Genomic DNA, 26,048 nt, shown 5'->3' with positions numbered 1-26,048 from the left:
GAAAAGTCACACGAGTGCTCAAAAGCGCACAACTACAACGAAAGTTCTATATATAAAAAAAATAGTGCGTTTCAAAGTAGTTTGCTTAGTCCCGGGAGTGGGAAACCACAGACAGCTGCCATGATTTGTTTCCTTGTGGGAAACATTCCCTCAAGCAATCCGTTTAACAGTCCGGCAGGAAGGACTTTGATCATTATTTTATTTTATTTTATTTTATTTAATGCGTTTTTATATAGCGCGGACTGTACCCGAAGGTGTCAGAGCGCTTCACAATAGCAGCAGTAATGATACATAAGGAGCAAAAATACAAGTGAGCATGTTACAAAATCAAACGGTACGTTACATGAGGCAATAGTGACAATTGTGCAAGTATCAAGGGCAAACAAAATACAAGAGGTAGCAAACGATACGTTACAAACGGAAAAAGTGATGTGTGCAGGTTACAAGAGCATACAAAGTACACCTAGAGGTAAAAAGTAAAAAAAAAAAAAAAAAAATTTGCAATAAATGCCCGACACTCAGAACACTAAAACAGAAGTTACGTTACATGAGGCAGTGGTGGCCATAGTGCATGTATCAAAAGCAAACAAGATACAAGAGGTAGCATACGATACGTTACAAAAGGAGAAAGTGACATGTGTGCATGTTACAAAAGCGATCAAAATACAAGTAAAAGTATAATACTGCAATATATGGCAGACACTCAAAACACAAAACACACTGGGAAGGCACTTCTATAGGCATGGAGAACAGAATTTCCTATAATGGAAGGACTTCCTTCAGAAAGTATAGGGCGTGAATTAAATTTGGAAGTGTCTTTGAAGGAGGAGAGATTTGAGGTCAGTTTTGAAGGCCTGGGAAGAGGTGGTGGTCCGGAGCTGAGGCGGAAGTGAGTTCCAAATTCTCACCGCGTTGCCTGAAAAGGATTGGTCCATCGATCTTTCCTTCTTGAAAGTGGGAGGTTCAAGCAATAACTTTTCTGCATTCCGTGATGGTCTGGAGCCACCAGAGAGTTTCAGTTTATCCGCCAGGTAGCGAGGGGAGGATGAGTGCAAGGCTTTGTGGGTGATATAGGCAGTCTTGTAGATAGATCTTGCCTCTATGGGAAGCCAACGGAGGGTGGATAAAATGGGTGTGATGTGGTCGCTTCTTTTGGCCCCATGTATGAAGCGAGGTGCTGAATGGAGAAGAGACTTCAGGGGGAACAGGTGGGACTTGGGGAGGCCAGTAAGAAGAGAATTGCAGTAGTCCAATCTGGAGAGAACCAGCGATTGGACCAGGGTTTTAAGGTCGTGTTCCGGGAAGAAGCGACGAATCCCCCAAAGAAGGCGCAGTTGGTATCGAGCAGACTTTGCAATGGAATCGATGTGGGAGAGTAGATTGAGTTTTTTGTCGAGTATGACGCCAAGGGATTTTGCGCTCTTGACAATGATGGGTTTATTGTTCAGTAGATTAATCTGATCCATCTATGATTGCACTGGGGGAGGAGAAAGTGAGGAGGAGAGGAGGAGGAATTCAGTTTTGGAGGGATTCAGGACCAGTTGATGAGTTAACATCCAGTTTTGAATGGAGTCGAGAGTAGAGCTTAGGAGGGAGAGATCGTGAGTGGAGGCCACCTTAAGGTAGATTTGAGTGTCGTCCGCATATAGATGATAGTGGATCCCGGATTTACTCAGGAGATTTCCCAATGGTTCTAAGTAGAGATTGAACAGTGTGGGTGCAAGTATAGAGCCTTGAGGGACACCTTGACCGACCGCTAAAGGAGATGAAAGACTGTTCGCTATTTTGATCATTTGGGATTTGCGTCACCATCTTTTGTTAATCTAGGAGCAGGAGCCCCAACCTAAGCATTGATTGCTTTTCACCACATGCTAACACACTTAACACTTTCTGCATGCCTTGTGCACTTTCACTTTCATTTGATTCGCAAACACCACTCTCGGGACGTTGCCCTTGAGCAACGGCAGCCGCTTTTCGATTTTATTTTCTGTGTGCGTTCACTTATGTTTCACAATGCCCTGCTTTCCTGACACAATGTGACCTGGGCTTTAGGCTTATATTCAATCACATGGGGGGAGGTGCGACATGCGGTAGGATAAAGTGCGTGGGGGTTGAGTGCACAGAGCTGCACAGTGCCGGGGTTGTTTTGCCATAAATACTTGTTCCTACTGACAGCAGTGGGCATAATGATAAAAAGTAATTTTCTGGAGTTTGCCTACAGTTTTGGAACGCGTCTACGTGAGGCTTTCAGTGCCAGACACTATCGGCAGTAACATAAGGCATTCATATTTATACAGGGGAGTGCATTTTAGAATGTAGCCCCTTGCAATTTAGGGGTTTTGAAGGAAAAGTAAAACTGATGCATTACTCCTAAAAGTTTTTATGCAGCATCATAAATCATTTATTTTCGAATCTGATCATTCTGTCAACATTAGCGAAGGGACAGATGAAGGTGAAGCAGTGACCTAAGTGTTACAGAGTTTGGGAGACAGACGTTTAGTCCTAAACAGGCACGGGCCTACGCCCTACGAAGAGAGGATTACCCAACTTCATTTGATAGCTCTGTATAAGCAAAAGTTTTCCCTTCCTACTATCAGAGTATAGATGAGATTGAGCTACCCATTTATTCAGAAAGATGCACAGAGGAACGAAATCTAAATCTTTTCAGGGACAAGAGGCATCCGAGAACCCATGGCAGGTGCCATAGACCATTGGAGAGTGCAGGCAGTGCCCAACCTCCTAATAACATTCCAAGTGTCCCCTCCTTATAACCTTCTCTTCACATACCCCCGCCTGGCCAACTATTCATTCTCCACTGACATTACCACTCGCTCTACTTTTACCTTCGTCTAGTCCACCCACCTGCTCCCTGACAATAGCCCACCTCACAGGCTCTGCTCCTCCATCGCATAAGCCCCCTAACAAAAATTGATCCTGCTGACACCGCCTAAAACAAACAAACATTGGCTTAGCCAATATGTCTCGCCTTTGGGACCTTATAAGTGTTTAGCCATGCAACAGTTGATGTTGTTGCACCAAGGATATTGTGCTGGATAACTAAACACTTATAAGGTCCCAAAGGCGAGACCTATTGGCTATGCCAATGCTTGTTTTTAACAGGCAGGCCAGCCACCAGTTAAGGAAAAAGGGGGAGGGACTCTTAACGCGTGGTTCAGCACCTAGAGGTGGAGGGAGGCGCGAGAACAAAGAACAGAGCACATGCCCTTAAATCATGCAGAGTAACAGCAGTGGGCCCTGCTGATTGACTGCTAACCTTTCCAGAGGGCAAAAGAGGACAAGTGATAGGCCCCGTTTATTTGTGACCTTAAACTTGCTGAATGTTGCCTTGTAATCAATTTTGAAAGGCCCGTGGTCACTCATTTGTGCACAAGTCTTCGTGGAACCTTAACACCAGGCCCCCCCAGAGTTGCCAATGCTTGCCTTTACTTGCAAGATTTAGAGGCAAGCTGTCAAAAAGAGTACCCTGAAATGAGCCACGCTCTCCACTGAGTGCTCCCAGCAATGTGCAGTACTCTAAAACAGTGCTGAAAGGAAGACACTCGACACTATTCTCCCTCATTTTCACAGCGGCCAACAGTAGGTCAGTCATATTCCAACCTAGACACATACATAGTTTGTCCGTACCGGTGGCTTCTGCCGCCAGACTGCCAGTGTTGTCACGCCCCAATATTTGCACTAAAGACATGCGGCTGGCACACTTAACATACCAGCGGTAAAAACCACCAGGGCTGCGAGACATTGAATACCTTGCACTTTGATTCACCAGACACACTCTCACGCTAATCGTAATGCCAAGAGTAACCAATCCCACAAGATGGAAATCCATATCTGAGCAAGCTAGACAGGCTGTCCCAAAGTACTGGCGACCTTATATAGCAACTTAGGCTCCAATATATGGGATGCTATTTCATGGCGACAAGTCTGAATGCGCCCTTAGCACGGATATGTTCACAGAACAAACAATGACAGTATCGTGTAGCAGACCGAATATACACTGCGTTTCTGCGCAGATCATGTGATCCGGCCCAAGTTGACATTAAGCATGAGTGGACTTCAGCCTGCGATTGGCTGGCTGACCCAAAGCTGGTGTTTCTCAAATTAACCATAAAAATTAGACATTATGTTGAGAGCGCTTAAAAGAAATAGTTAGGGCCTCCGCCGGAGGCCCGGACCCATTGTGCAAGGCACACAGGCTGGGGAGCGGCAAAAAAGAGAGGCCGTCCTCTCCGCTCCCCAGCCACTTACACCACCCTTAAAGGAAGGCAAACCGGTTCATGCCGGCTTGCCCGAATGCTGCCCGAGCACACGAACCGGACTGGTTCACGCGGGGCACCCGCCAATCACCAGTGGACCCAGGGAAGGCCGGGGGCGTCGCGTCACTACTGTGCGCGGCGCGCCCCGCCTCCCATTGATGCGGGGGACCGGCGCGACTGCCATAATGGTGGCGTGCCCGAGCCCTGCCTCTCAATTCTATTACAGGACCGGAGGCTTCGTATTATGCTTCTCTTTCTTATTTATTTCTACTCACAGCAGCCAATGAAAACTTTTCTCATGTAAAACAAACTACATTTCCCATGATGCATGCACCACATCACTTCCTGCAGAACCCCATAAGAGCCAGTAATACCGGAACCAGTCCTCTTTCTTTGCTGCTCATGCAGACAGTTAAGTTGAGATCTCGATTGTTGGCATTGCTAATGTATTGTTTTGAGGATTGATGCGTTATTTGCTGTCAGCGGCGCTTTGTCAGTGTATTATTAGGCTTAACTAACGCCGCTTTGCATATTAACTGAACTGCCCGACTTTTGCCTTGACCGCTGTGTAGATGGGCCAGATTTCGCGCCCCGGGCGCTACGGGGCTCCCGCTGGGAGCGGGGATACTTTCTGGGCTTGGCAGAGTCCCCCGGGTACGGCGATCGATGCCGATTTTTGCAATTTAAAACACGCGTCGCTCGGCGCTTTGCCAGCTTAAATTTCAGCACGTTTAGCGCTTAACCAACATTGAGCACAGTATCGCCCTGCCTTCGGCGGGTGAAATTCACCTTTGGAGATAGCGCGAAGGCTCCCCTCATATGCCGGTGCGCTGGGAGCCTGTCACTTTAACTTTTGTTTTAGGTTTCCACGTGTGTAGCCCAATTGGGCTATTTTGGTAGGATTTGGGCTACGCACGTCGTAACTGCCCGTTTTCTGTCGTTTTTCTTTCGTTTTTGCCATTCAAGGCTGAGTTCCATACAGAGAGCGCTGCTTTACGCCTGGCTGGCTGCAAAAACGACCTGGGCTTGGAGGGAGCACACCTCCTTGGATATTTTCTTGCTCTTTTTGGCTCCACTACGCCCTGTGGGCTGTAATAATTGAGATACAGCTTTGGCTGAGGAGCTAGGTACCTGTGCTGTTGTGCTGTGGGTTGGCTCCCCCCCCTTTACTCCTCCTTACTGTTGCCTTATGAGCAAGTACGTCTATAAATTTGGCTCCACCATGGAAAATTAGGTGCACTATGAGGAGGATGACACCTTATACGAGGAGGAAGTAGGTACACCTTCCATCGAGGAAAATATTGTTGAGGCCCTGGACGCTTCCGTGCAGGAGTCAGTCAACAAGGCCCTGGAGAAGGCAGTTCCGGGAACTGTGCAGCAGCCATTGGCGACTGCATTGAAGCCTATTACTAGGCAATTGGAGCGGTTCGCGAAGTATCATGGCTTCACTACCCCAGCTGGAGCTCCGGCAGAAGGGCCACAGCCTAAGCCCTGGCCTCATTCTGCCTCTTACTCGTCACTTCCGCGTCCTGAGACGGAGAGAGAGAGGGTTCAGGATACCGACTCGGAACGTGGTTCCACCTCATCGGATACCCCAGATTATTCCCCTCCCAAGAAGAAATCTAGGAAGGCTAAGAATGTGGAGACTCCACAGACAGCCCCTATGCCTTTCACCTTCAACCCCTCGGATATTGTTCATCCTAGGTCCTCTGATTGGTTGCCTGCCCCGGAGGTGGCGGCGTACCTGCATGAGAATTTGCGCAAAAGTTTTGACAAGGAGGTGTGCAACAGACTGCGGTCTGAATGTCCCCGACCGGATCTTTCGGACAAGGTGGCTGAAACACCAGAAATTGACTCTAGTTTGCTAACTTTCCTTAAAAAGTTTGCCAAGGACCCCAAGAAGGGTATAGATCGCGCCTGGCGAGGGTGCCAAGACAAGCTTCTTGATGTAGTCGGTCCCTTGGCCAAGATATTGGAGATGGCTCTAGAGGCGCAGGAATCGGGAACCGCTATTGATTCCCATGTGTTGGCGGGCTGGACCCAGCGGGCCATCTGCCTATTAGGTAATGCCAACTGCGCAATCTCCACGGAGCGCAGAAAGTCCATTCTGATGCGCATGGACTCTAATCTCACGGAGTTGGCGGCGGCAGAGCCTGGCCCATTGGCGGACGGAAACCTCTTCGGCGACTGTTTCGTCAAAGATGTGGCGAAATACGTGGGCACTTTCACAACCCTGGATAAAGCTCAGGCAGGCATCAAACGTGTATTTCAAGCTGGGGTTTTCAACAGGGCCGGTCGAGGCCGGGGACGCTCGTTTGGCCGTCAATTCTCCCAAGGTCCTCAGCGAGGAGACTTCGGACGCGGCAGGGGAGAGTGGGACTCTACCCGCGGTGGCACCTTCTACCCCACCAGGCAACGCTTCAACAAGCGACGCTTTAACAAGGGATCCTATCGGGGAGGATTCCAGAACACCGAGTCTTCAGGTGAGCGCTCCAGACTTATTTCTTCTTTCATTGGGGGGACGTATTGAGCAGTTTTATCACAATTGTGTTCAACTATCGCAGGATGCCTGGGTTTTGCAGACAGTTCAGGGATTTCATCTAGAGTTCTTCCAGACTCCTTATCAGGTTCATCGGCCCAGACAGCTTTCTTTTTCCCAACTAGAGTGCGATTTCATAGATTCAGAAATAGAAGGATTGCTGCAGAAACACGCGATAGCACCTTGCGACGAGGGCCCTCGCGGTTTCTGCAGCAATATTTTTCTGGTACAGAAGAAAGGCGGTGGTTACAGGTTGGTACTCAATTTGAAGGATTTCAACCACTACATGACTTACAAGCACTTCAAGATGGAGGGCATCCATCTCTTGGCAGACCTACTGAAGCAGGGGGACTGGTTTGTCCGTCTGGACCTGAAGGACGCCTATCTGTCCGTTCCGATATATCGTCCCCATCGCAGATTCCTTCAATTTCAATGGCAGAACCGGTGGTACGAATATTTGGTCCTTCCTTTCGGACTTTCCTCAGCACCATGGTGCTTCACCAAGGTTCTGAAACCGGTCGTAGCCTACCTCAGGGAACAAGGGGTTCACATGATTGTCTACTTAGACGACATGCTCATCATGGCGCAGTCTCAGACGTTGGCGGTTCAGCATTTGCGCATGACCATTCGTATCTTGCAGAACCTGGGGTTTGTGATCAACGAATCAAAATCGGTTCTGTGCCCCACGCAGACGATAGATTTTCTGGGGTTCGTCATAAACTCTCAGACGGCCCAGCTCAGTCTTTCAAGTTCCAAACTTCGGGATATCAAGAAGGAACTTCGCTCCTTCCTGACCAAACAAATGGTTTCTCTCAGGGTGATTGCCCGGATAGTGGGACTTCTTCCGTCGTCCATACAAGCAATATTTCCGGGACCCCAACACTACAGGGCCCTTCAACGACTCAAAATTCAACACTTGCAAAAGGGTCTTTCATACACGGACTTAGTCCCTCTTTCCCCGGAAGTGCGGGAGGAGATGCAGTGGTGGTTGGCCCACGTGGAAGCGTGGAACGGCAGAGCGATTTTCGGCTCTCTACTGGATGTGGTCATAGAATCTGACACCAGCCGTTGGGGTTGGGGAGCGCGCTGCGGAAATATTTCCACAGGAGGACGTTGGTCCCTAGAAGAGTTAAAACTTCACATAAATTGTCTAGAACTCCTCGCAGGATCATTTGCGATCCGGACACTATCTCCCAGACAGGTCTCATGTTGCATCCTTCTTCGGATGGACAACATATCGGCGGTACGGTACATCAACAAACTGGGGGGCACGAGGTCCTCAATGCTGGTAGAGATAGCGAAGGACTTTTGGCATTATTGCCTGAGTCATCAGATTTCGGTCATAGCCGAATACATTCCGGGTCAGTCCAATGTAGTGGCGGATTTTATATGTGTTTATGTTTCCTTCAACTAGTGGTATTATTTTTAACATCACACAAAAAAAAGGGGTGTATTTTTCAATCATGGAGCAACTTTGGGATATAAAAAGTATATGAGAGCACTGCGGGTATATAAAATATCGCTTGGAACCAACAAGTGGCATTTTGTAGTGTATATGTCCTGCCTTATCTATAGGTTTACTGTTCATGTTATTGTCATGTGTCTTTTTTAAAAATGTATTCAAATGAAATGTTTAATTGATATAATATGGCTCATAGAAAGTATTTGTTTGCACCTTTAGATTCCCCTGACGAAGGGAGGTTTATTCCCGAAATGCATTGGGACTGTGAAAATAAATCATGGCATGGAATCCACCTTATGCTCCTGAGCTTTTTTGAAACATCGACGTAAAACATGGATTGAATAAAATGAATTGAATGCAAAAGAGAAGGATTAAAATTATGGTGAAAAAAGAATAAAAAGTTGAAGAAATTATACGAACTTAATTCATTGGATTCAGGCTAAGATATGGCTGTGCAGCTTGTTGGAGCCAATGTTGGCTCCTTCGTTGTTTGGATTGGAACTCACGCCACCTCAAGGACTACAGCGACTGGCAACTCCTCCCACGGGTGGTCCAGTGGTTGCAGGAGATATGGGGGTTTTGCGAGATCGACCTGTTTGCCTCCAGGCTGAACCGTCAAATGACGAAGTTTTTCAGCTGGAGGCCGAACCCATTGGCTCTGGCGACGGATGCCTTTGCACAGGAGTGGACTCAGACTTTGAATTATGCGTTTCCACCCTTCATTCTCATTCCTCGCGTGTTCACTCAGGTGATGCGCCAGAAAGCGGAAGTGATATTAGTGACTCCCTTGTGGAAGTTGCAGCCTTGGTTCCCGTTGTTGCTGGAGGCGAGTTGTGACTTCCCCAGGAGGATCCCATGGTCCTCGACAATGCTCCAGGGCCCTCATGGAGAGAAGCACCCGATGGTTCTATCGGGGCATCTGTCTCTGATGGCCTGGAGACTTTCAGGCAGCGTTGGCAAATGCCAGGGTTTTCGTAACAAGCTTCAGGCTTCATCAACCAAGCGTGGCCCCCTCTACCAGGAAGCGATATTCTTCAGCCTGGGGATGCTGGGTTCGTTGGTGCATGGGACAGCATGTGGATCCCGTGGGGGCAGAATTACCCTTTATTGTAAACTTCCTGTCACGAAAAGCATCGGAAGGTTTAGCGTATCGCTCTGTTAATAATTTCCGTTCCGCCATATCGGCGGGCCACTCTCAGATCGAGGGCAAACCTGTCGGAATGCATCCTTTAATATGCAAACTCCTAAAGGATATCAGAGTAGCTAATCCACCCAAACCAAAGTATTCTTCCTTGTGGGATGTCTCGCTGGTTCTTTCACTGTTTAACAGATGGCCCGACAACAATATGTTGTCCAGGAAACAATTATCGGCCAAACTGGCCATGTTGCTATGCCTAGCAGCTTGTAGACGTTTCTCGGATGTTAAGGCTCTTGATATTACAGGTAGAGTATTTACTCCGGAGGGAGTTTCGTTTAATATTACGTCTAGAACTAAAACCATGTCACGCAGTGTAGATTATCATGCTTTTCCCGACAATGCTAAACTTTGTGTGGTCCAATGCCTTAAGGCTTATGAAGAATGTACCAGGTCTACCAGGCCTGATGGTGTGGTACAATTGTTGATTGCTCTGCAGAAACCGTACAAACCTGTTACTGCGGCTACTATAGCCAGATGGTTAAAAAATGTTATGCAGGAGGTGGGTGTCGATACTCAGGTCTTTGGTGCACATTCTGTTCGAGGCGCTATGGCCTCTAAGACCTTCATGTTGGGTTCTACTGTACAGGATATCATGCATTCTGCAGATTGGTCTTCTGAGTCAACATTTAAACAGTTTTATTATAAACCGGTGGGTGACATATCCTCTGTTGTTTTTAATCAGCGTTAAACTAGCATAATACGAAGCCTCCGGTCCTGTAATAGAATAAAAAATTAGCTAGCATTCGCGCCAAGAATTTTCAATACTATTAAGGACACGGAGGCGAGGATTATACCACCCGGTTGAATTACAGTATTGTAATTATTGCCCACCCGTTTGCATATATATTCTGGTTATACAGAAGTTACGGGTTGTTCTATCTCTGTTTTTTCAGGATCCGAAAAGAAGATGGATTGGTCGTAATCCCGCTTGAAGTTGACGTTCCTCCCAGCTAGTCTGGTTCTTCCACGTTGGAAGGTGTTGTTGGACTTTGTTATAATTATTGGACTTCAATGTTCGGAGCAAAGAAAGAGGACTAGTTCCGGTATTACTGGCTCTTATGGGGCTCTGCAGGAAGTGATGTGGTGCATGCATCATGGGAAATGTAGTTTGTTTTACATAAGAAAAGTTTTCATTGGCTGCTGTGAGTAGCAATAAATAAGAAAGAGAAACATAATCCTCGCCTCCGTGTCCTTAATAGAATTGAAAATTCTTGGCGCGAATGCTAGCTAATTTTTTATTCCCCTCTGTGTCAGGCAGATAGATGCACCCTACTTCTCCGTGTACAAATCTCGAACTACTTTCAAAGTTCTGTGGCAAAGGTGTGTCACTGAAGCAAACTGACCCTTCTATCAGCTCTTTTTGCTTCCCACCACCATCTAAAAATATTCCTAACCCTTCATCCCATTATAGTCATCTGCCGCCAACCCATGATAGTGTGGCATGGTCATGGGGGCAGTATCCTCTCACGATAAAAGAAGTACCACTTTGAGTAGGACTAAATCACAAAACAAAGTCTAGTACTCAGTTGCTGAACATTAGTCTTGTTTAGTGGGAACATAAACAGTGTACTGTGTAGTATCGACATTTTTCATATGAAAAACGTTTTCGGAGGTCTGCAATATTCTAAATAGCCAACTACCTAAGCCTTCTGCCCTATTTGGCTAACTTGTACTAACTAAACACCACTGAGAATCTCAATGTTTTCGTTGTTAGCTTTTATTTCTTCTGAAATAAAACCATGTATTATTGTCATTCTTTTGTCTCATACTACCCTCCAAGTGCATGTCTTGCCTCTATGGCCAGGTATTGCCGAGTCCCCTTCCATCTCCCCCTTTGCCCCCGAGGCACAGATAATAAATCAACATCCACACAGATCTTGAAATAGGGGTCGGATAATACCGGGAAGTATTTTATGAAAATTAAAAAATCGTATAAAAAAAAATTCTTAATACACCAAAAACCCACACATAATCATAACTTTATACATTTCATATACAACGTATTTACACTTCTTTATTGCAAACTTTAACACGTATCTAATACATAGCCATACCTAACCTAAAACTGAAATATGTACAGTTTGTTTTTTGTGTATCCCGGATGAGCCTATGTGCAAGGTCATGACTGGTCCCAACTACTTGCTAGGTCCCCCTTCTTACCGGAGTGACCTTGCGCAGGAGGCCCGGTTGCCCATTAGATTCCTTCCCTCATGCACCCCTATGCCTTCTAATACTACTTCCCAGGGATTGCTGTTATGCCAACTTGGCACCCATGCGCCTGTGTGGGGATTGGCCCAAAGGCCTGCCGGAAGCGGAACGTCCCGCGCTCTTTAGCCCACCGGCCGTAAATGCCCCCTGCAGGGTGATGAGAGACCACTGCCCCTGTTTCCCCCCAAGCACCCCGTTAATCATTGGGATGCCTACTAAAATATGGAAAAATTGACCGACCAATCATGATCTTACCACTGACCAAGGATACTTAAATATAAAATACGACAAAGCAAAATGATGTCACCCTGTAAATGTTATTTTGTTGGATTTTGCCCTCGTGAAATTAATTAACATTGATTACTGTGTTATCATGTCAGAGATCAAGCAATTCCCATTTCCTGCAATTTGTTTTATGTATCGACTAATGTGCACAAGGTCTGGGTTCTAACAGGCCAATAATTTGTCATTTACCCTATTTAGATTTCAGAGTGTCTGTCTTTTTGGCATATGCCACTAATTCCTTGTACAAGAGTTCACCCTTGGCACAGAGGATATGCTAAATGCTGATGCTTCAGGCTTCACTATGGCACTAAGATGGCTCTTCTAGGATTTTGGGATGATGCTCTTAGCTATTTCGTGGGGGTTGCTATAAGTATTCTGGTGCTGCTGGATCCCTCAGCAGCCTTTGACATGGTGCTTTCCACTGTGACCTAGGTGCAATTTGATGCTAGCTGCAATGGAGGCGGCTCAGATGATTGAACCAGGTTCGTCCTGATCAAAGATTTTACCTTCTGACTTTAGTCTTTTAAGTTCCAAACCACCACAGGTGTACACTTCAATGTCCCCCCCCCGGACCTCAGGAGAGGCACGTAGTGACTCACAGGTGGCAGGCAGAGGCCAACAGCAGGGTCCAGTCCAGATATCGTTGCCACTAGTCAGTTGCAGGAAAAGGCCTCTTGTAGTTTGTGTCCCTGTAGCATTAACAGGAGGACAGGCTTATGACTCTTGGGCTGTACTGCTGTCTCCTGGGTGCAAGAGGCTGGACAGGTCTATTCTTAAAATCTCAGGTCTCAGACAGCAGGTTCAGTCGTCTTCTTATCTTTCATAGGTACAGGAGGCGTCCTCAAGTGGGTGTCTGGAGATGCCACATGTATGCCTGGAACAAACTAGTGGGTGTGGATGGGGATGCCCCAACCAGTGAGGCAAAGGTTCCCGCGGCTAACCTTACCATCTTTGGACATTTTTAAATGGCTGAAGTCTTCAGCCACAATAAACCTGAGCTCTCAGGGCTGGGGGTGGGTGGGGGTAAACTATGGTAATCCTAGTGTATTCCCACATCTAACACTAAAATCCAGTTTTATGCAGTCCTTGTACACTCAACAAACTCAGAAACAGAAGCCTGGTAGGGCAAAGGTGCGCTTTCAGCCACCAGACATTAGATACACACAATTGGTTTTGAATTCTTTTTCCCTCCTTGGAAGTGCGCCCCAATGTCATATGAAAAACCCCCTCAGACCTGTCAAGCAGGTCCTGACATTTGTGACTAAATAGTTGCTGCAGCCCTAAATGGGATGAGTATGCCCAGATGTGGGCCCCTTGCTCGCTGTGCCACTGGATTCAAGCTAGCCTGTCTGATGAGGGGTGTTACCCTGAAACCAGTCTCAAATAGCTTGTCTCCGGTCCAGGGAGGAGCTGGCATATCAGTTCGGGCTAGACTGTTCCCATGAGGAGCAGGGTCAAGACTGATTTGCATATGGCTGGGTCCAACCTGGGGTGGCGTAGTGAGCAAAAGAATAATGGATTTAACTCAGATCGATTGACTGTGGATGAATGATTCAGCATTCCGTCCATCAACGACATCCGCTCCCTCCTGGACCTTTGCGAAATCGCAGCTCTCATCTTTCTGGACTTCTCGGCCGCCTTCAACACTGTCTCCCACCACACCCTAATCAAAAGACTCCACGACGCCGCCATCCACAACAAGGCCCTGGACTGGATCCTCTCCTTCCTCACCAGTCGAACACAGCGTGTCAGATTGCCTCTGTTCCTCTCCGAACCCACAGAGATCAGCTGTAGAGTCCCTACCCTCTTCAACATCTACATGACGCCTCTCGTGGCCACCGTCAGGCACTACGGACTCAACATTGTTTCCTATTCCGACAACACCCAACTGATCTTCTCCCTCACTAACGAACCCACAATCACCAGAAACAACTTCCACAGCAGGATGAAGGCTGTTGCCACTTGGATGAAAGCCAGTTGCCTCAAACTCAACTCAGACAAGACCGAAGTCCTCATCCTGGGATCCACCCCCTCAGCTTGGGACGACTCCTCGTGGCCCTCCGCATTGGGACTCTCGCCCACACCCACGGACCATGCACAAAACCTCAGCATCATACTGGACTCCTCGCTCACACTGAACCACCAGATCAACGCCGTCTCATCATGGTTCCACACGCTTCACCTGCTTCGAAAGACATTCAGATGGATCCCCACCAAATCCAGGAAAAACGGTCACCCACGCACTCATCATACGGCAACGCACTCTACGCTGGCGTTACTCTGAAACTCCTCAGGAAAATACAGAACGTCCAAAATGCCGCAGCCAGATTGGTCTTTGACATCTCCTGCCCAACCATATCACCAAACACCTCAGAGAACTCCACAGGCTTCCAGTCCACAAAAGAATCACTTTCAAGCTTCTCACGCATGCCTACAAAGCCTTCCATGATGCAGGACCAGCATACCTGAACCACCGCCTCTCATTCCAGGTACCCACCAGACACCTCCGCTCCACTCAGCTGGCCCTTGCCACTGTCCCTAGGGTCTGCAAGACCAGGACTGGAGGAAGATCAGTCTCCTACCACACCGCCATGGCCTAGAACACCCTACCCCTCCACCTCAGACAATCCCTGTTGCTGACCCAATTCACAAAGTATCTCAAGACCTGGCTCTTCTACTAAACCCCAGCACCCAGACAGACCAGCATCCTCCTTTCCCCCCCAAAGCTTTGACACCCTCAAGTGTGAGTAGCCACGCTTTACAAACCCTGATGGATTGATAATGCCCTGCATCAAGGCCTCCCAGTATCATTCATAGATCACCTCTAGTCAGCAAAAAAAATACAGCTATAAGATCTCTATTTGAGTTGTGTAAATAAATAGGATTAGGTTTCTACTACTTCCAGATCCATGTATTTGTTGCCTGCGGCAATTCATATATGATTCAAAATTGACTGCCTGCACTATGAATGCCCCAATTGTCTTGCACTTCTGTACTTAGCTATCAAACTAAAACTCTACACCCCCAGTAGGGAACTTTTTAGTAATCATCAGGCCTTACACACAGTACCTACATTTCAGTTATCCACATAAGGTGGTGCCTCCTTCTTGGTCCAGGCACTTTTTGTTTGGAATTTCCTACTGCTTGACTTAAGACAGACAGTCTCTCTCTTTCCAGCTGGAGGCAGAAGCTGGCATTTAGTTTGTTTGGTTAGAAGCTTCTACAAGACCAGCAACAAATAACGTTTATGAGTAATATGTGCTTTACAAATGGAGTTAGTCAGATAGTCTAAGCATAAGTGTTGTGTCTTTCTGAAATATGGAACTGGATGTAGGGAGATTCAAAAGCATGAAGGACTCCATAGTCCATGAGCTTCATCAAATAAATCAGAGTGAGGGTTCGTCTAAGAGTTTTAATACATGAGCATTTATGTTCCTAAGACATCATTTTTATGAGACATATTTAAGGAGACCAAGACAGAGTACCTCAGCACAGTCTGCAACAATGCAAGGGGTCCAGAAATTGTAAAGAGGATAACCTGTCATGAAGTAAATCTCTTTAGTAAGTGTAGGCATCATTGAGGTGGCATCAAGGGGAGATGAGAAACAAGCACGCCAGGTTTTTTCACAGCTTCAATATTTATGGTTTATTTACTGTAACATGGCCGACGTGAAGTTTTGGAACCCCAGTGTTTTCTGTATACCTGGTCTTAAATGGAGAATAATTTGTTTATCACCTTCACAGTTGATGCTGACCATCCCGTGAGATTCAACTGTGAAAACATATATATTAAAAACACACTGATGGCAGAGTGCTTAGCCCTGGGGATCCCACCTTGATTTATTACACACACACTGAAAGAAACTCCTGAAGAGTGACATTATGGCGACGATTTCAGGCATAGAATGAGATGCATTTTAGCATTGGAAATGGTATGGCAGCTTTGCTGAAATGCAAAAGTAGGGTGTCATGTTGGACACAGTGGACTGTAATTGACATTATATTGTGTCTCAAACACTCGCCTATCCGAAACTGTCAGTACTGCGATCCCCCTACTACTCTGACCGACCATTACTTTGATCTAGCGTTTCTTCAGTTTGATCATTACGTTCAATAGATAGATTTGCCATTCCAAGTCCATTTAGGAACAATTTGGGCTCAAGAGACATGTCAAAGTAATGGGCAGTCTAAGGTCCTTATTACGGGCTGCCTGTTTTTGATGCAGTAATTATTGCTCTAAGATATCCAAAAACAGAGATGGATGTAATGCTTGAACTAATTTCAGTCATGGGTAATCACTCGGGCAGCATCCCAGTCAGTCATTATTTTGCACACCATATCACCTCAGTTTCGACCCAGCTATATGCAAATCAGTCTTGACCCTGCTCCCATGGGAACAGTCAAGCCCAAACTGATAAGCCAGGTCCTCCCTGAACCAGAGTTCAAGCAAGCCAGGACTGGTTTCACCCTAGTTAGGGCTCAACAGCCACGTATATCTTTGTTCCAGAGTCACAGTGTGCACGCGACCCACCTCTGGGCATAACTCTCCCACTTAGGGTGACACACTAAAGTATTCCAAAACGTGATGGATGGAATGCTTGATTTAATCTCAGCCACTGGTAATAACTTGGGCAGCACCCCAGTCCATCATTATTTTGCACACCATGCCACCTCGATTTGGATCATGCCATATGCAAATCAGTGTTGACCCTGCCTCAATGGGAACAGTCCAGCCCAAACTGCCAGGCCAGGTCCTCCTGGAACTGGAACTTAAGCAACCCAGGATTGGTTAAGCTCTAGTTAGGGTTCATCAGCAGGTATAGTTTGTATCCAGTTACACAGTGTGCACAGGACCCACATCACCCTTCATCTACGTTGGACACCCTAAGTCTTGGTTGCTTGTATCCTGGTTACGGAAGGACCTGGCCTGGCAGTTCCAGATGTGGATCCCGTGCAAACTGTGTCTCTGGAACTAAGCTATACCTGGCTAATTAAACCAGTCCTAGGTTGCTTCTGTTGTGGTTTATGAAGAAACTGCTCTTTCACCACTCACCAAAAAAGCCACTAAAAGTACAAGGAGCTTTGCCCGGTGCAAAGGAGTATGTGGTTTACAGCCTCACATGGGCAGCACAATTCTAAAGGCCCACAAGCAAATTCTTCAGGGTGTGCAAGCTATAAGAAATGTTGATAAAAGTTATTCTGTAGCTCATCACTTTCAGGAAATGCATGGCAGCAATTTTGGGGGGTTTAAATATTTTAATATTAATACAGTGCCTAAAAACTTCCGAGGGGTCAATAGAGAGAAACAATTACATAGACTGGAGGCTCGTTAGATATCAGTGATGTCACTGATTATGTCATGAGTGATGTAATATGTGAGGTCATCAGCAATGCATTGAGGGCGTGAGTTATAGTTAGCTCAGGAAATTATAACTGCTGAATCTCTGGTTTTGTAAGAGTGAAATCTGAGCCTAACTATAACGTCCCTGTCACCTTTGCTTTTTTCAGTGAATTTCTAAGGTTTTTTTAATTCTAGTTCCTAACTACTAGGTCCCTGTAACCTTTTTTCTTTCAGTGAATTTCTAAGGGTTTTTAAATTCTATTTCCTAACTATAACGTACCTGTAACCTTTGTTTTTTAAGTGAGTTCCTCTTGTTTTTTTATCTAGTGGTAACGTTTGTAGAGTGGTGGAGAAAGGGTTCGAGGCCTTTGACCAGCTCTCAGGAATCCCACTGTGTCGGACTTACCAGAGGTAACAGGATGTCTTCTTAGCCCCCAAGGACCCTCAGCATCCAAGGGGACTTCATGCCCCAACCTGTATTGCACCAGGAGACGCATTAGCAGAGTGGTGGAGAAAGGGAGCGGGGCCTCTGACCAGCTCTCAGCAATCACGCTGTTTGGTACTTACTGGAGGTAATAGGAGGGCTTGTTGGTCCCAAGGACCCTTAGTAGCCAAGGGGACTTCATCCCCCAACCAGTAGTGCGCCAGGAGGCGTGTTTGCAGAGTGGTGGAGAAAGGGGTTTATGGCCTCCGATGACCTCTCAGCAATTCTCCTTTGTGGGACTTACTGATTAGTGCACCAGGAGGCACATTTGTAGAGTGATGGAGAAAGTGGGCAGGGCCTCAGGGGACTTCCACCAGGCTGGCAGTGTTTTCTTTTAATGAACTTCTATTAGGGGAGCGGGCCGTGTGTTCCTTCTCCCCCAGCTGATTTAAGCTCCAGGGACCCCATCCCCCGGAACTAGGCTTTTTTAGAATGAGGAGGGGCCATGCATCCCCCCCAGGCCCATTTCGCCCATGGAGATCCAATCCCCTAGGGCACGGCCAATATGTAATAAGGGAGCTGGCTGCGTGGACCCCTCCCCAGGTTGAAATTGACCTCGGAGACACCATCCTCCAGGACCTGGCCTGAATTCTGGGTGCCCTGGTCCCACCAAGGGCACCCAGTGTCTTTCGTTAGGGACCTCGGGGAAGCCTGAATGCCACAGCAGTCCCTGCTGGTAGCCAGCATTGCTTTTACACACAGGGAGCTGCTGGAAGGGCAGCTCCCTGTCTGTGAAAGAAATTCCGCTCCACTTCCAGCAAGCAAGAGCATTTTTAATGCTCTCGCTTGCTGGAAGCAGAGCTTTTGCTGTGGCTTGGCAGGAATGGTAAATCTCCCGCCAAGACACAGCAAGCAGCTATGTCTCAGGGGTGGGCACCCCGGGACATAGCAAGAGCCAGGGCTGTGGGGTGGTGGTCCCCAGGGCCATTGATAGCTCCAGGAGGGGGCCATGCAGCCACCCTCCATTGCACATTTGCCCTGGGGACGTGGCAACCCCTGCATATATTAAAAACAGGTCCCCATAGGAGGGGGCCCCATGCACCCCCTCCTACATATATTGTGCATGTCTCTGGGACCTGGCCTACCCGGAGGCTCATGAATATAGAAGCACTGGAGCCCGCGCTTCTGTTTTTTTTTCTCTCATTTTTAGTGGGAGCCGCGGGTACCTAGCGATTCCTGCTTAAGGGTCAGGGTAATTCAACCCTGCCCCCTTTTGTTTAACCTTTTTCTGGGACACGGCTCAAGCAGAGATCCAAGATGGCTGCCAACACTTCCTGGTTTGAAGTGTTGGCAGCCAATCAGATCTCAGTAAGAGATCGGTAGGGGCCATGGATCCTCTGCATCCCTATATATACAATTGGAAATTTCTTTTAATAACTCTGCAACTACTGAACGGATATACACTAAATCACAAAAAGGCTCTTCCATGGACGAATATCTACCTTTCTTACAAATTTACTGTAATTCTGTTCAGCAGTTCGGGCTGTAGCCAGGTCTAAAGTTCTTATGAAAATTAACACTGAGAAAAAACGCATTTTGGGACCCCGCTCTTTATCTCAGCCCCCACGTGACGGATCACCCCAAAACTTTTAAGACAGCAGCTGAAGTGAGTGCAAACTACTTTTGAAAATGTTGCAAAGATTCATCAATTGACGCCAAAGTTATTGGCAAACAATAAACGCTTTTGATATGGAAACTAGATCCTAACTATAAGTAATGCACACACACACACACGCATATATATATATATATATTCACTGATAAAAACAATGGTTACAGGGACGTTATAGTTAGGAAATAGAATTTAAAAAACCTTAGAAGTTCGCTGAGAAAACCAAAGGTTACAGGGACTTTTAGACATGGCACCATTGGCGTGAGTCTCCCTTCCATTTTTCGCTGTGTCTCCTCTGTTTTTGCTGGTTATAGATGCTCTGGGCACTGTGCCACTGCCATTCAGTGCCACAGCGCAAATGCTCCCTTTGTAAAGATGACAGGTGAATTGGTACATCCAAGATTGGCTTATTTGGTTTACCTGTTAGTCCCTAGTAGCGTGGCCTGTGTGTGCCCAGGGCTGGTAAACCGAATGCTGCTGGTGGGCCTGCAGCACTGGTTTGTGCCACCCACAGAAGCAGCCTGTAAAGTGTGTCTCAGACCTGCCACTGCAGTGTCTGCGTGCAGTCCAGAACTGCCCTCTTTGCTGTGAAGTGCACCCACTTCCCAGCCCCTGAACCTTCCCTTGGCATCCTGTAAGCCACCCTTATGATAGGGTGCATTGTATGTGTAAGGTAGGACATGCTCTGATGTGTAGCATGTCCTAGTAGTGAATTACACCCAATTTCGTTTTTCACTACTGTAAGGCTACCTGTTCTCCATAGGCCAGAATGGGAGGTCTGGGCTATTACATCCTATAGTCCTAACTGACCCACAGAACATGGTAGAAAAACGAATTTAGTATGCCTGAGCTCAGAATATTAAAATACATCTTTTAGTGAAGGTTATTTTTATATTCTGTGTTTGAAACTACCACTTTTAGAGTATAGGTACTTTCTTGCCTAAGCCTTCCAGTGTGCTCTGCTATTATGTGTATTGGCTGTCTGGTTTTGGAGGGACAGGGCAGGCTGAGTCAGACCTGGGTTGAATAGAGAGGTCTGCCTTGGAGTGAGGGGAGGGGTAGCTCCTGCACTTGAATAGGGCTGTGCCTGTCAAGGTGAATGCTGGCTCCACCTCCCACTGTGTGTCTGAAGGCAGACCCCCTCTTTCTGAAAGGAAGGATGCAGCCTGGTAAACAAAGTGCTCCAGGGCTGGGCAGAACTGGTTCTGGCTGGGTTCAGAGACTTGTGACTCCTAAGAACAAAGACTTTGGGGGTATAAATATTTGTGCCCAAACCCCTACAATTTGTATTGCTCCTGGACAACAAGAAGAACCTCTGTCCGTGTAACTACAGGAATCTGTGGGAGAAGGACTGTCCTTGTGCTTGTGTGCTGTTTCTTGGACTGGCCTGCAGTGGTTACTACTGGACTTGGAAGAAGAGGAAAAGGACTTTGAAGGAACTTTTATTTTGTGGCTACAGCAATCACCCAAGGGCTAGAAGAGAGCTAGCCTCCTGCAGGAGTCTCAGGCACATCAGACTCCACCACCAGCCTCCTGTTTCCTCCCAGCGAGGATTTCTATCTGCAGGGGAGACTCCTGTGAGTTCCAGGGCCTCTAGTTCTACTGCTGAGAAAAGAGTGCTGAAAATCGGCGCTAACCCCCGTTAGCGAGCCGCTGCAGCTGGTGAGTGTGAGAAAAATCGTCGCTCTGCTGTCGCCGAGCGCTCGCTAACCCTGAAGATTATCGCATCACCCGTCAGCAGGCCTGAATACGCCCGCTATCCCGAAGATCGTCGCATCACCTGTCTGCGGGCCTGAAAACGCCCGCTATCCCGAAGATCGTCGCAGAGCCTGTCAGCGAGTCTGAAAACGCTCGCTAACCCAAGGATTGTCGCATTGCCTGTTAGCGTGCCCCAAAGTGCACCCACTTCCCAGCCCCTGAACCTTCCCTTGGCATCCTGTAAGCCACCCTTATGATAGGGTGCATTGTAAGGTAGGACATGCTCTGATGTGTGTAGCATGTCCTAGTAGTGAATTACACCCAATTTCGTTTTTCACTACTGTAAGGCTACCTGTTCTCCATAGGCCAGAATGGGAGGTCTGGGCTATTACATCCTATAGTCCTAACTGACCCACAGAACATGGTAGAAAAACGAATTTAGTATGCCTGAGCTCAGAATATTAAAATACATCTTTTAGTGAAGGTTATTTTTATATTCTGTGTTTGAAACTACCACTTTTAGAGTATAGGTTCTTTCTTGCCTAAGCCTTCCAGTGTGCTCTGCTATTATGTGTATTGGCTGTCTGGTTTTGGAGGGACAGGGAAGGCTGAGTCAGACCTGGGTTGAATAGAGAGATCTGCCTTGGAGTGAGGGGAGGGGTAGCTCCTGCACTTGAATAGGGCTGTGCCTGGCAAGGTGAATGCTGGCTCCACCTCCCACTGTGCGTCTGAAGGCAGACCTCCTCTTTCTGAAAGGAAGGATGCAGCCTGGTAAACAAAGTGCTCCAGGGCTGGGCAGAACTGGTTCTGGCTGGGTTCAGAGACTTGTGACTCCTAAGAACAAAGACTTTGGGGGTATAAATATTTGTGCCCAAACCCCTACAATTTGTATTGCACCTGGACAACAAGAAGAACCTCTGTCCGTGTAACTACAGGAATCTGCGAGAGAAGGACTGTCCTTGTGCTTGTGTGCTGTTTCTTGGACTGGCCTGCAGTGGTTACTACTGGACTTGGAAGCAGAGGAAAAGGACTTTGAAGGAACTTTTATTTTGTGGCTACAGCAATCACCCAAGGGCTAGAAGAGAGCTAGCCTCCTGCAGGAGTCTCAGGCACATCAGACTCCACCACCAGCCTCCTGTTTCCTCCCAGCGAGGATTTCTATCTGCAGGGGAGGCTCCTGTGAGTTCCAGGGCTTCTAGTTCTACTGCTGAGAAAAGAGTGCTGAAAATCATCGCTAACCCCCGTTAGCGAGCCGCTGCAGCTGGTGAGCGTGAGAAAAATCATCGCTCTGCTGTCGCCGAGCGCTCGCTAACCCCGAAGATTATCGCATCACCCGTCAGCGGGCCTGAAAACGCCTGCTATCCCGAAGATCATTGCATCACCCGCCAGCGGGCCTGAAAACGCCCGCTATCCCGAAGATCGTCGCATCACCTGTCTGCGGGCCTGAAAACGCCCGCTATCCCGAAGATCGTCGCAGAGCCTGTCAGCGAGTCTGAAAACGCTCGCTAACCCAAGGATTGTCGCATTGCCTGTTAGCGTGCCCCAAAGTGCTCGCTAACCCCAAATCATTGCATCAAGCTCATCGCAGCGCGGACGCCGAGTGTTCGCCATTTTCCCCGCATCGCATCAGGATCGTCGCTCCCTCGCGGAGCGCCATTTTCTTTCATCGCAGCAAGATCGCACACGCAACAGGCTCCGTGCATCATCCTCCCTTAGCGGCAAGGATTTTATCACATCACCGGATTAGCGTGAAGAAGTTTCTCGCTTTGTCATGCCAGCAACCCAGCGCATCATCCTCCCTTGTGGTAAAGATTCAACGCATCGCTGGTTAGCGTGAGGAAATTTATTTTTTGTTGCTTTGCTACAGAATCCAGATATCTTGTGAGTAAAAGGGTTACAGAGACCACTGCATTGAACTGAACATCATTTTGTGCACCTTGAACTATTTTTGCAGCATTTTTAAAGTAACCCTATTTTTCTATTATTGTGGATTTTTACTGTTATTGGTCTTGTGATTAAGTCTATATAAATATACCTATTTTTTTATAACTACTTGAAGTGGTGTCCATTTGTAGTGTTCCTCATTGTATTACTGTGTATGGTCATAAATGCTTCACACACTGCCTCTGAGATAGGCCTAGCTGCTCGTGCTACGTTACAGGGTTGAGCACGGGCTATCAAAGGGTGTAGGCTGCTTACTCTGACTTAGGAAGAAGGGGTCCTACTTGGACAGTGGCCAGCCATTGCCAACTAGAGACCCCCATTTCTAACATTGGTGGTCAGCGGTGAGGATCTGGACTTGCATTTATGATTGCATACAGTAATTATAGTGTACACTACTAGTGAGTGCAGACCATAACATAACCACGTACGTTTTTTGAGATTTTTTGATTCTATTTTTGATTGTTATTGCCAGTTATTGCTACAATGGGCAAGCCCAGATCCAATGCCTCTGAGGATCTCCCCTGGGAAGAAGAGAAATTAGAAACCTACAATGCCAAGCAGCTCAAATATTTTTGCAAACGCTTCACAGTCCCTATCACAGGTCTCACTAGAAGGGAAGAGTATTACAAGGCGCTGAAGGCCTGGTTAGAAGCATCCAGGGATGCCCCTAGGAATATGGAAGAGCCTGTGGAGGGGGGAGAGAATGCAGGAGAGCAGCAGGAAGAAATTGTAGATTTGGTAGGGGATAAAGCAGTTTCCAGCCCGGGCACTAGTGTGTCCTCAAGGGGTCTGACTCCAGAAGAGATGGAGGACAGGGAGAGAGATAGGCGGCATAATATGGAGATGGCTAAGCTTAAATTGGATGGTCAGAGAGACCTAGAGAATAAGAAGTTAGAATTTGAGATGATGAAGGTGAAATTTGAACATGAGAGAATTTTGAGGGAGTTGGAGATTAAAGCAAAGAGTATAGAGATCTCCCCCTCTGGTGGCAGCATACCAGTAGTGCATACTAGAGTGTATATACCTAAAGAGGTTATTAAGGATTTCCATAAAAGTGAAGATATTGGGCAATGGTTTGCCGCTTATGAATTAGCTATGGTGTCCCACCGGGTCCCTGAGCAGGATTGGGGAGCGGGGTTGTGGGGACGCTTTGTGAGTGAGGGGAGGGATACCTTGTTGGACCTGCCCCCAGAAAGTAGGATGGTTTATGCACACATGAAGGAAGCTTTGATTACCCGCTATGGTTTGACCCCTGAAATGTACAGGCAGAGATTTAGAACCTGCAAGAAGTTAGAGGGTACCACGTGGGTTGAATATGTGTCTTTTTTTGGCAGAGCAATGGAGCGCTGGGTAAAAGGCAGCAAAGTAGAAACATTTGAGCAACTGTATGACTTGATTGCATGGGAGCATTTCTCTAGTAATTGTTTTCCTGAGCTACGCCAGCATCTGATAGTTTGCAAGCTAACTAACCCTAGGAAGCTTGCTGAGGAGACGGACCGCTGGATAAGCACCCGGGTTCACAAGGGTCTAGTGGGAGACTTCGCCAAAGGTGGGCAGGGTCCCCAGCAGAGAGGTGGGGGGACAGGGGTAAACCAAGGGAGTTCCACCAAGAGCCCCAAAATAATTCCCAAGGGAACCAGGCAGTGGTGTCCCAGCCTCCCCAGGATAAGAAGCCAATGCCCCCAACAGGTAGGCCTGTTCCAAGGGGGCCCCCTACTTGTTTTAAGTGTGGCTAGGTGGGCCACAGGTTAATTGATCCCCAGTGTCCCCAAAGGGATACTCCTGCACCACCCCGTGCACCGCCCCGCCAGCTTGCTAGTGTAGCCCTGGGGGAGGAGGACATGGGTGCCCAAGTTGGGTGGGACCCCGTAGAATTGACCCTTGTCTCACTAGGAGACTTTGAAATGGTTCCTAAGCCTGCACTGCCTTATAACACTACAAAATACAGGCAGTGGGTAACCATCAATGGCCATAGAGTGGAGGCTCTGAGGGACACAGGAGCCAGTGTAACTGCTGTCAGCTCCCGGTTGGTGTCCAAAGAGCAGGTTGTGCCCCATGCATTCTACCCAGTAGTGTCTGCAGACAACACAGAGAGCCAATGTGAGGTGGCTCAGGTTCCCTTTGAGTGGGGGGGTCTCAGGAACTCTTCAGGTGGCTGTGAGGCCCGCCATGCCTGTGGACTGTCTGTTGGGCAATGATTTAGAGAACTCACCGTGGGCTACGGTGGAGAGGAGAGCTCACTTACAAATGTTGGGTCTGCCTGATTGGGCATGTGCTACCACTCGGTCCATGGCGGCCATGAAAAGTGTTGAGAAAGGCCTGGAGCCTGAGAATATGGACCAGGTCCCTGCCTTAGAGAGAAGGGGCAGGGGGCACGGGAAGCCGGCCCCCTTGGTTTCCACGGCCCAGGAGGGAGCAGACCCTGAGCGGGATGCCCTGGAGCCTACCGGGGAGCAGAGTACCAAACTAGGGAACCTGCCTGAGCTGACCCAGTGCCAGCAGGAAGGAAGGCCCACCAGGGAGAAGTTTTGTGAACAGCAGAGAATTTCAGCCCGTGTGCTGGTGGTACCCGAGTGCTTCAGAGCCTTCCTACTGGGGTTGGCTCATGACATTCCATTGGCAGGACATCTGGGGCAGACCAAGACCTTTGAGAGGCTGGTCACCCACTTTTATTGGCCCCAGATGCGCAAAAGCTCTGATACATACTGTAGGACCTGTGAGACTTGCCAGGCAAGTGGGAAGAGTGGGGGGAAGATCAAAGCACCACTCCAGCCCTTTCCAGTTGTTAGTACCCCATTCGAGCGAGTGGGCATTGACATTGTGGGGCCTCTGGACCCCAAGACAGCCATGGGCAACAGGTACATCCTGGTCTTGGTGGACCATGCCACCCGGTACCCTGAAGCCATCCCGCTCAGGACAATGACGGCCCCTGTGGTGGGACGTGCACTGATGGGGATCTTCTCCCGTGTGGGGTTCCCCAGAGAGGTGGTGAGCGACAGGGGG

The sequence above is a fragment of the Triturus cristatus genome, chromosome 1_1 (genome assembly GCF_964204655.1).
Source record: "Triturus cristatus chromosome 1_1, aTriCri1.1, whole genome shotgun sequence".
Lineage (NCBI taxonomy): Eukaryota > Metazoa > Chordata > Amphibia > Caudata > Salamandridae > Triturus > Triturus cristatus.
Note: the sequence above shows the minus strand (reverse complement) of the source record.